This window comes from Diadema setosum, chromosome 15 (assembly GCF_964275005.1).
Source record: "Diadema setosum chromosome 15, eeDiaSeto1, whole genome shotgun sequence".
In the NCBI taxonomy this organism is placed as follows: Eukaryota; Metazoa; Echinodermata; class Echinoidea; order Diadematoida; family Diadematidae; genus Diadema; species Diadema setosum.
The window spans coordinates 4846666-4858862 of record NC_092699.1 but is presented as its reverse complement, the minus strand read 5'-3'; the positions used below and the strand labels follow the sequence as shown (position 1 = coordinate 4858862).

General features: G+C 36.0%; 1 protein-coding gene and 1 pseudogene across 1 annotated transcript in view; both read left to right on the top strand.

Moving 5' to 3' along the window:
• Positions 1-12197, top strand: part of LOC140239194 (uncharacterized) — a 32398-nt gene that overhangs the window by 14951 nt on the left and 5250 nt on the right. The gene's annotated exons all lie outside the window — the stretch shown is intronic.
• On the top strand, positions 7-11950 carry LOC140239081 (uncharacterized; annotated as a pseudogene).

The window sequence follows — 12197 nt, the reverse complement described above, 5'->3', positions numbered from 1 at the left end:
TGCACCATGCCAAACCTTCAGACGTTACAGCTTCACCATGTCAAGATAGCAGACGATTTCTTTCTTGCCCTCTGTACATCAGCAGCAGGAGCGAAGGTATATGTATCTTCTTTGCTTCATTTAGTTTGCAATGCATGGTAAACCTTCCTGCAATGAAAAAAAAACCACAAAAACAAACAAAAAACAAACAAACAGATGATTGAGATACTAAACAATGTTTTCGCCGTGTTGGACTAAAAGGAATACAAGTAGTCTGTTTCTTTCCATGTTACATAGTCCTAGCAAAGTATTTCATGTTTATAGTTTTCACCTTTATACGTTTATGACAGGTTGATATGGGACACGATCACGTAATGCGAATAAAATGATAAAGGAATGGAAAGAAAACCTGTTTTTCCGTCTTCCATCATGAAGATGAATATTCATAACCCCTTTTTCTTAATTATTGTATATATCAGATTGGTTGTTATACTTGTTATTCATTTTGTTTATTTGTATCTTCTATACAGCGCATACTTAAAGAAGCATGTGTTTTTGATGCGCTTATGAATGTAGCATTTATTATTGATGACACTAAAGTTGATTCCTTATATAGCGCGTAATGCTGACGTTTCTAAGGGCTTTAATCCCGAAAGAAATGAGGTATAAAGTACCAGCATCATGTGCATACGATATAACAATAGCAACAGCAAGAACAACACAATTAGGATTGAATAAACAGATAAGTTTTTAACAATGAATTAACTTGGTCAGCACTTTAATTACGAATATGGATAGGAAGTTTTTTCTTGCAAAGAGATGGGGAAATAACAAAAAATGAATAAAATAAAAACCATATCGCCGTAGCCGCTACGGGTATAGGTGCGGTGGCCACGTGATAACTGGAGACTGGAGGAAGAACGGAGAGAACAGGTTGAAGTTGATGAGCAGAAGGAAATCAATCTTTAAGAAATGATGGAGCAAGATTATTTCATGTCTTGTAAACAAAACGCAGGACTTTAAAGTTGATACGTTGATGTATGGGGAGCCAATGGGGGGATTGGAGAACTGCATGGAGTATAATGTGGTCATATCTTGTTTTAAGGGTCATATCATTAATGTATTTCTTATATTTTGTTGCTGCAAAGCTTCAATCAATAACACACCTTTGCGGACCTGACATCTCCCCTGTTGTATCAGAGTCTTACCCCAAGAGTATCTGCACCATGCCAAACCTTCAGACGTTACACCTATATACAAAGTCAAAATAGCAGATGATTTTTTTTTCTTGCCCGTGTTACATCAGCAGCAGGAGCGAAAGTATCTTCTTTGCCTCATTTAGTTTCCAATGCATGGGAAACCTTCCTGCAATTAAAAAAAAAAACAACTTACAAGGATTTTACAACAGACAAACACGACATAAAAGTAGCTATTTCAGTTTGTGGGGGGATCAACATAGACCGTTGGTCTTTCTATGGCTGATCCCAAGTGTTACAGCAAAGAATAGTTACATTGATGCAATACACACAAGAAAAACTATACTACAAAAGTGCATAATACATATAAGAAGGCAAGAGTAATCAAAGTGTGGTGCTTGTACACTGCATAAGACTTCAAATTTATAATATATCTTTATGAACAAGGAATGATTTGTATCTTCTTTTAAATATTGAAAGTCTATTAGACAGCTTTATCACATTTGGCAAATCGTTCCATAGAACAGGTCCCGTATATTTCAAAGTGTATCTTGAAATGCAATATCTAAAATTTGGGATATACAATCTATTCATCTGTCTAGTATTATATTTATTCTTATTTTGGATGAAGGAAGTATCAAGAAAACCTGGCAAAATGTTGTTTATATATGTGTACATGAAAACAGCGAGAAAAAAATTTGTTCAAATAAAAAATCGTCAATAAGTTATGTTCTTTAAATAGAGGACCTGTGTGGCTAAAAAATGGTCTATTGCTAATCATACGGATTGCACGCTTTTGTACGATAAAAATACGCTGTAAAAGATACTTTGCACAATTTCCCATATTATGTTGCAATAAGATAGTTGAGGCATAATCAAAGTGTGATATAACTTAACAAGAATTTCAGAAGGTACGATTGCACGTAAACTATTGATTGATGATGAAGGGATGAAAAGAAAACCCGTTTTTTTTTTCCGTTTTCCATCATGAAGATAAATATTCATGAACCTTTTTGTTAATTATTGTATGTATTAGATTGATTGTTATACTTGTTATTCATTTGTTTGTTTATATTTTGTATCTCAATTGTACAGCGCACATAAAAGCATGCGTTATGATAAGATTTATGAATGTAGCATTTATTATTGATGACACTAAAGTTGATTCCTTCGCGCGTAATACTGATGTTTCTAAGTGCATTAATCCGGAAAAAATGAGGACAGATACAGCATTATGTGTCTATGATATAACAGCAACAACAACAACAACAATAGCAAAATTAGGATTGAGTATAAGTTTTCAACAATGGTTTGACTTGGTCAACACTACCATTACGAATATAGATAGGGAGTTTATTGCAAAGAGATGGGGAAATACTGTAGTAACCGAAAAAGCCCTATCACCGTATGTAGCCGCTGCGGGTATAGGTGCGGGGATCACGTGATAACTGGAGAGTGAAGGAAGAACGGAGAGAACGGGTTCAAGTGGATGAGCAGAAGGAAATAAAATCTTTAAGAAAATATGAGCAAGATTATTGTATTTTTTAATGGTCATATCAATAATGTATTCCTTATATTATGTTGCTGCAAAGCTTCAATCAATACACCACGAGAGAGGACCTTACATCTCCCCTGCTGCATCAGAGGCTTACGCCAAGAGTATCTGCACCATGCCAAACCTTCAGACGTTACAGCTTCACCATGTCAATATAGCAGACGATTTCTTTCTTGCCCTCTGTACATCAGCAGCAGGAGCGAAGGTATATGTATCTTCTTTGCTTCATTTAGTTTTCAATGCATGGTAAACCTTCCTGCAATGAAAAAAACCACAAAAAACAAACAAAAAACAAACAAAACAGATGATTGAGATACTAAACAATGTTTTCGCCGTGTTGGACTAAAAGGAATACAAGTAGTCTGTTTCTTTCCATGTTACATAGTCCTAGGAAAGTATTTCATGTTTATAGTTTTCACCTTTATACGTTTATGGCAGGTTGATATGGGACACGATCACGTAATGCGAATAAAATGATAAAGGAATGGAAAGAAAACCTGTTTTTCCGTCTTCCATCATGAAGATGAATATTCATAACCCCTTTTTCTTAATTATTGTATATATCAGATTGGTTGTTATACTTGTTATTCATTTTGTTTATTTGTATCTTCTATACAGCGCATACTTAAAGAAGCATGTGTTTTTGATGCGCTTATGAATGTAGCATTTATTATTGATGACACTAAAGTTGATTCCTTATATAGCGCGTAATGCTGACGTTTCTAAGGGCTTTAATCCCGAAAGAAATGAGGTATAAAGTACCAGCATCATGTGCATACGATATAACAATAGCAACAGCAAGAACAACACAATTAGGATTGAATAAACAGATAAGTTTTTAACAATGAATTAACTTGGTCAGCACTTTAATTACGAATATGGATAGGAAGTTTTTTCTTGCAAAGAGATGGGGAAATAACAAAAAATGAATAAAATAAAAACCATATCGCCGTAGCCGCTACGGGTATAGGTGCGGTGGCCACGTGATAACTGGAGACTGGAGGAAGAACGGAGAGAACAGGTTGAAGTTGATGAGCAGAAGGAAATCAATCTTTAAGAAATGATGGAGCAAGATTATTTCATGTCTTGTAAACAAAACGCAGGACTTTAAAGTTGATACGTTGATGTATGGGGAGCCAATGGGGGGATTGGAGAACTGCATGGAGTATAATGTGGTCATATCTTGTTTTAAGGGTCATATCATTAATGTATTTCTTATATTTTGTTGCTGCAAAGCTTCAATCAATAACACACCTTTGCGGACCTGACATCTCCCCTGTTGTATCAGAGTCTTACCCCAAGAGTATCTGCACCATGCCAAACCTTCAGACGTTACACCTATATACAAAGTCAAAATAGCAGATGATTTTTTTTTCTTGCCCGTGTTACATCAGCAGCAGGAGCGAAAGTATCTTCTTTGCCTCATTTAGTTTCCAATGCATGGGAAACCTTCCTGCAATTAAAAAAAAAAAACAACTTACAAGGATTTTACAACAGACAAACACGACATAAAAGTAGCTATTTCAGTTTGTGGGGGGATCAACATAGACCGTTGGTCTTTCTATGGCTGATCCCAAGTGTTACAGCAAAGAATAGTTACATTGATGCAATACACACAAGAAAAACTATACTACAAAAGTGCATAATACATATAAGAAGGCAAGAGTAATCAAAGTGTGGTGCTTGTACACTCTATAAGACTTCAAATTTATAATATATCTTTATGAACAAGGAATGATTTGTATCTTCTTTTAAATATTGAAAGTCTATTAGACAGCTTTATCACATTTGGCAAATCGTTCCATAGAACAGGTCCCGTATATTTCAAAGTGTATCTTGAAATGCAATATCTAAAATTTGGGATATACAATCTATTCATCTGTCTAGTATTATATTTATTCTTATTTTGGATGAAGGAAGTATCGAGAAAACCTGGCAAAATGTTGTTTATATATGTGTACATGAAAACAGCGAGAAAAAAAATTGTTCAAATAAAAAATCGTCAATAAGTTATGTTCTTTAAATAGAGGACCTGTGTGGCTAAAAAATGGTCTATTGCTAATCATACGGATTGCACGCTTTTGTACGATAAAAATACGCTGTAAAAGATACTTTGCACAATTTCCCATATTATGTTGCAATAAGATAATTGAGGCATAATCAAAGTGTGATATAACTTAACAAGAATTTCAGAAGGTACGATTGCACGTAAACTATTGATTATGTAGCCGCTGCGGGTATAGGTGCTGGGATCACGTGATAACTGGAGAGTGAAGGAAGAACGGAGAGAACGGGTTCAAGTGGATGAGCAGAAGGAAATCAAATCTTTAAGAAAACATGAGCAAGATTATTGTATTTTTTAATGGTCATATCAATAATGTATTCCTTATATTATGTTGCTGCAAAGCTTCAATCAATACAACACAGGGAACGACCTTTCATGACTGGCATCTCCCCTGCTGCATCAGAGGCTTACGCCAAGAGTATCTGCACCATGCCAAACCTTCAGACGTTAGAGCTTCACAATGTCAAGATAGCAGACGATTTCTTTCTTGCCCTCTGTACATCAGCAGCAGGATCGAAGGTATATGTATCTTCTTTGCTTCATTTGGTTTCAAATGCATGGGAAACCTTCCTGCAATAAAAAAAAACAACAACACAAAAACAAACAAACAAACAGATAATTGAGATACTAGACGATGTTTTTGCCGTGTTGGACTAAAAAGAATAGTCTTTTTCTTTCCATGTTACATAGTCTTAGCAAAGTATTTCATGTTTATAGTTGTCACCTTTATACGTTTATGACAGGTTGATATTGGACACGATCACGTAATGCGAATGAAATGATAAAAAAAAATGGAAAGAAAATATGTTTTTCCGTCTTCCATCATCAAGATGAATATTCATAACCCCTTTTTGTTAATTATTGTATGTATTAGATTGGTTGTTATACTTGTTATTCATTTGTTTGTATGTATCTTGTATATGAATTGTACAGCGCATAATTAAAGATGCATGTAGCATTTATTATTGATGACACTAAAGTTGATTCCTTAGTGCGTAATGCTGACGTTTCTAAGGGCTTTAATCCCTAAAAAAATGAGGTATAAAGTACCAGCATCATGTGCATACGTTTTTAGCACATTTCCTATGTATTTCTTTATATTTTGGAAACTAGCGCCCTCCATGGGTGATCTTGAGAAAATTCAAATGTACAGTCGTGTAGAGTATGAGTTACTCTACCCATGTGCCAAATGTGACAATGATACATCAAATAATAAAAAAGTTATAAAGGGGGGGGGGGCACAATGTGCCCCCCCCCCCCCCCGGGCCTGCGAGGGGTCAAAATAGCTTGGGCTTAATAGGGTTAAACACCCCCCTCTAAAAAATCCTCGCTACACCTATGATTATTGATGACACTAAAGTTGATTCCTTATATAGCGCGTAATGCTGACGTTTCTAAGGGCCTTAATCCCGAAAGAAATGAGGGATAAAGTACCAGTATTATGTGCATACGACATAACAATAGCAACAACAAGAACAACACAATTAGGTTTGAATAAACAGATAAGTTTTCAACAATGATTTGAACTTGGTAAACACTTTAATTACGAATATAGATAGGGAGTTTTTTCTTGCAAAGATATGGGGAAATAAAAAAAAAAAATCTGTTTCTTTCCATTCCAAAAAAGCTGTAGCCGCTGCGGGTATAGATGCGGGGGCCACGTGATAACTGGAGATTGGAGGAAGAACGGAGAGAACGGGTTGAAGTGGATGAGCAGAAGGAAATCAAATCTTTAAGAAAAGATGGAGCAAGATTCATGTCTTGTAAACAATAAGCATTACCTTAAAGCTGATAAGTTGATGTTTGGGGAGCCAATGGGGGGATTGGAAAACTGCATGGAGTAATGTGGTCATATCTTGTTGTAAGGGTCATATCATTAATGTATTCCTTATATTTTGTTGCTGCAAAGCTTCAATCAATAACACACCTTTGCGGACCTGACATCTCCCCTGTTGTATCAGAGTCCTTCCCCAAAAGTATCTGCACCATCCCAAACCTTCAGACGTTACACCTATACAAAGTCAAAATAGCACATGTTTTTTTTTTTCTTGCCCTTGTTACATCAGCAGCAGGAGCGAAGGTATCTTCTTTACCTCATTTAGTTTCCAATGCATGGGAAACCTTCCTGCAATTAAAAAAACAAGGATACAAGCAAACCCGTGATTGAGATACTAAACGATGTTTTCGCCATGTTGGACTAAAAAGAATAGTTTGTTTCTTTCCATGTTGCATAGTTTTAGCATAGTATTTTATGTTTATAGTTGTCACCTTTCTACATTTATGACACGTTGATATAGGACACGATCACGTAATGCAAATGAGATGAAGAAGGGATGGACAGAAAACCCGTTTTTTTTCCGTTTTCCATCATGAAGATAAATATTCATGAAACTTTTTGTTAATTATTATATGTATTAGATTGATTGTTATACTTGTTATTCATTTGTTTGTTTATATTTTGTATCTCTATTGTACAGCGCACATAAAAGCGTGCGTTATGATAAGCTTTATGAATGTAGCATTTATTATTGATGACACTAAAGTTGATTCCTTAGCGCGTAATACTGATGTTTCTAAGTGCAGTAATCCGGAAAAAAAAATGAGGACAGATACATCGTTATGTGCATATGATATAACAGCAACAACAACAATAATAACTGAATTAGGATTGATTAAACAGATAAGTTTTCAACAATGGTTTGAACTTGGTCAACACTTCCATTACGAATATAGATAGGGAGTTTATTGCAAAGAGAGGGGAAATACTGTAGTAACCGAAAAAGCCCTATCACCGTATGTAGCAGCTGCGGGTATAGGTGCGGGGATCACGTGATAACTGGAGAGTGAAAGAAGAACGGAGAGAACGGGTTGAAGTGGATGAGCAGAAGGAAATCAAATCTTTAAGAAAATATGAGCAAGATTATCATATATATATATTTTTTTTTTCTGTTACCCGCACCTTAGCCGGTGATAGGACATTTACTGTGTCTGCTTCAAAGCACTGGAACAATTTACCACTTACCGTCAGACAGTCTCCATCAGTCAGTGTTTTCAAAAAAGCCTTGAAAACACATCTTTTTAGCAGCAACTAGTTTGTAGCTGTAATATCTATCCAATTTCACAATCATACTGTCGTGCATATTTTGAATTGATTGTAAGCGCTTTGGGCCATTTGGGAAAAGCGCACTATAAGTAATAATAATAATAATAATAATAATAATAATAATAATAATAATCATAATAATAATAATAATAATAATAAAAATAATAATAATAATAATAACAAGGAAAAGTAGAAATTACGCGGTGCGTAATATATGTCCCCGCCGGAAGTAGCATCTAGTAGCACAATGTACAATATAGGTAAAAAGATCAAGGTCAAAGGTCAAAGAAGTCAAAGGTCAAAATTTTGAAGCCCTCACCTAGTGCCATCACATAAGGCAAACGGAATCGAAATCGGGTTAGAAATGGGGAAGGAGTAGCATTTTGTAGCCAATGTACAATGTAGGTAAAAACTCAAGGTCAAAGGTCATAATTCTGTGTAGAAGTTTTGAAGCCCTCACCTAGTGCCATCACATAAAGCAAACGGAATCGAAATCGGGTTAGAAATGGCGAAGGAGTAGTATTTGGTAGTAATATGTACAATACAGGTCAAAAATCACGGTCAGAGGTCAAAGAAGTCAAAGGTCAAAATTCTGTGTAGAAGTTTTGAAGCCCTCACCTAGTGCCATCACTTAAAGCAAACGGAATTGAAATCGGGTTACAAATGGCGAAGGAGTAGCATTTTGTAGCAAAATGTACAATATAGGTCAAAAATCAAGGTCAAAGGTCAAAGAAGTCAAAGGTCAAAATTCTGTGTAGAAGTTTTGAAGCCCTCACCTAGTGCCATCACATAAAGCAAACGGAATCGAAATCGGGTTAGAAATGGCGAAGGAGTAGCATTTTGTAGGCAATGTACAATATAGGTCAAAAATCAAGGTCAAAGGTCAAAGAAGTCAAAGGTCAAAATTCTGTGTAGAAGTTTTGAAGCCCTCACCTAGTGCCATCATATAAAGCAAACGGAATCAAAATCGGGTTAGAAATGGCGAAGGAGTAGCATTTTGAAGCAAAATGTACAATATAGGTCAAAGGTCAAGGTCAAAGGTCACAACTGAAATTCTGTATAGAAGTTTCAAAGCTCTCATGTAGTGCTATCATATAAAGCAAACAGAATCAAAATCGGGTTAGAAATGGCGAAGGAGTAGCATTTTGAACATTTTGATCACACACGGACGCACGGACGGACGCACGGACGGACGCACGGACGGACACACGGACACACGGACACACAGACACACACACGTACGGAGCCCGTTTCATAGTCCCCTGCTCGAACTCGTTCGGCGGGGACAATAATAATAACAATAATAATAATAATAATCATACTTTTAATGGTCATATCAATAATGTATTTCAAATATTATTTTGCTGCCAAGCTTCGATCAATAATACCCTTGAGGGACCTGACATCTCCCCTGCTGTATAAGAGTCCTACCCCAAGAGTATCTGCACCATCCCAAACCTTCAGACGTTACACCTATACAAAGTCAAAATAGCACAGATTTTTTTTTTTCCTTGCCCTTGTTACATCAGCAGCACGAGCGAAGGTATCTTCTTTGCCTCATTAGAATATTAGTTTCCAATGCACGGGAAACCTTCCTGCAATTCAAAAACACAAGCAAACAAACAAACACGTGATTGAGACACTAAACGATGTTTTCGCCATGTTGGACTAAAAAAGAATAGTTTGTTTCTTTCAAATTTGCTCAGTTTTAGCATATGTTTATAGTTTTTACCTTTCTACATTTATGACAGGTTGATATGAGACACGATCATGTAATGCAAATGAGATGATGAAGGGATGGAAAGAAAACCCGTTTTTCTGTTTTCCATCATGAAGATGAATATTCATAACTTTTTTTTTAATTATTGTATTTATTAGATTGATTGTTATACTTGTTATTCATTTGTTTGTTTATATTTTGTATCCCCATTGTACAGCGCACATAAAAGCATGCGTTATGATAAGCTTTATGAATGTAGCATTTATTATTGATGACACTAAAGTTGATTCCTTATCGCGTAATACTGATGTTTCTAAGTACATTAATCTGGAAAAAAAAATGAGGACAGATACAGCATTATGTGCGTATGACATAACAGCAACATCAACAACAACAATAACAAAATTAGGATTGAGTAAAGAGATAAGTTTCAACAATGGTTTGAACTTGGTCAACACTTCCATTACGAATATAGATAGTGAGTTTATTGGAAAGAGATGGGGAAATACTGTAGTAACCGAAAAAGCCCTATCACCGTATAGCAGCTGCGGGTATAGGTGCGGAGATCACGTGATAACTGGAGAGTGAAAGAAGAACGAAGAGAAAGGATTGAAGTGGATGAGCAGAAGGAAATCACATCTTTAAGAAAATATGAGCAAGATTATTATATATATATTTATGAATGGTCATATCAATAATGTATTTCTTATAATGTTGCTGCAAAGCTTTAATCAATAGATCACTGGGAAGGACCTGACATCTCCCCTGCTGCATCAGAGGCTTACGCCAAGAGTATCTGCACCATGCCAAACCTTCAGACGTTAAAGCATAACCATGTCAAGATAGCAGACGATTTCTTTTTCGCCCTTGATACATCAGCAGCAGGAGCAAAGCTTTGTTCTTTCTTCGCTTGATTTCCAATGACTGGGAAATATTTCTGCAATATAAAACACACACACACAGAAAAACAAAAGAACAAACACAGGCATGACTGCGAGGCAAAACGATGTTTTCGCCCTGTTGGATTATAAAGAATAATTTGTTTCTCTAAATGCATTGCCATATTACATAGTCTTAGGAAAGTACTAGATAAGTAGATACTAGATTAGTAATGATACTAAAGTTGATTCCTTGTATGGTGCGTAATACTGATATTTTTAAGCACAATAATCCGGGGGGAAAATGAGGTAAGGTACAGCATTATGTGCATAAGATGTAACAACAGCAGCAACAACAACAACAAAATTGGAATTGAGTGAACAGATAAGTTTCCAAGAATGATTTGAACTTGTGAACACTTAAATTACGAATATAGATAGGAAGTTTATTGCAAAGAGGTTGGGAAATAACAGAAAAAAAGGCCATATTATTGCCGTAGCCGCTGCGGGTATAGGTGCAGGGACCACGTGATAACTGGAGAGTGGAGAAAGAACGGAGAGAACGGGTTGAAGTTGATGAGCAGAAGGAAATCAAGTCTTTAAGAAAAGATGGGCAAGATTATTACATATCTTGTAAACAATAAGGAGGATTTTTAAAGCTGATACGTTTATGTTTGGGGAGCCATTGAGGGAATATGAGAACTGGTCAGAGTAATGTGGTCATATTTTTTGTAATGGTCAAATCATTAATTTATTCCTTATATGATGTTGCTGCAAAGCTTCAATCAATAACACACCAGGAGGGACCTGACATCTCCCCTGCTGCATCAGAGGCTTACGCCAAGAGTATCTGCACCATGCCAAACCTTCAGACGTTAAAGCTTGACCATGTCAAGTTAGCAGACGATTTCTTTCTTGCCCTTGTTACATCGGCAGCAGGAGCGAAGGTATATGTATCTTCTTTGCTTCATTTAGTTTTCAATGCATGGTAAACCTTCCTGCAATGAAAAAAACAACAACACAAAAAGAAAGAAAGAAACAAACAAACAAACAGATGATTGAGATACTAAAAGATGTTTTCGCCATGCTGGACTAAAAAGAATAATGTTTCTTTCCATGTTGCATAGTTTTAGCATAGTATTTTATGTTTATGCTTTTCACCTTTCTACATTTATGACAGGTTGATATAGGACACGATCACGTAATGCAAATGAGATGATGAAGGGATGGAAAGTCTACGCAGTGTATTTAACTCTCAGGGATGAAGGGAAGCTAATGACACTAAAGATGATTGTTTGTTATCACTACTCTCACGAAATTGTCTGCATTCGTCCTGCAGCAGCATGAGAGGCAGGGTTGTCTCATTTTTTTTTTATTTACTTCAGCTCATTTCTTTCAAACGTTTTTCTTGTTTTCAGAACAGTTGTATCATAGACAATGACGTAATTGGATGAGGTACATGTAGCAGGTCATATTGTGTGTTTGTTTGTTTGTTTTTGTTTTTGTTTTTTTGCCTTAAAAGCCCACTGCCCCCAGAATTAAGTGTTAAAAATGTTCGTACCCTCCTCTTGCAATCTCTAATCAAATATGTGCATTTCTGTCGGAATCAAAATGATATATTAATCTTTTCCCTTAATATCATTTTTCTTCCTCATATATTTCTGCAAAGCTGCAGTCAATTAACCACTGTCGACGGTGGCG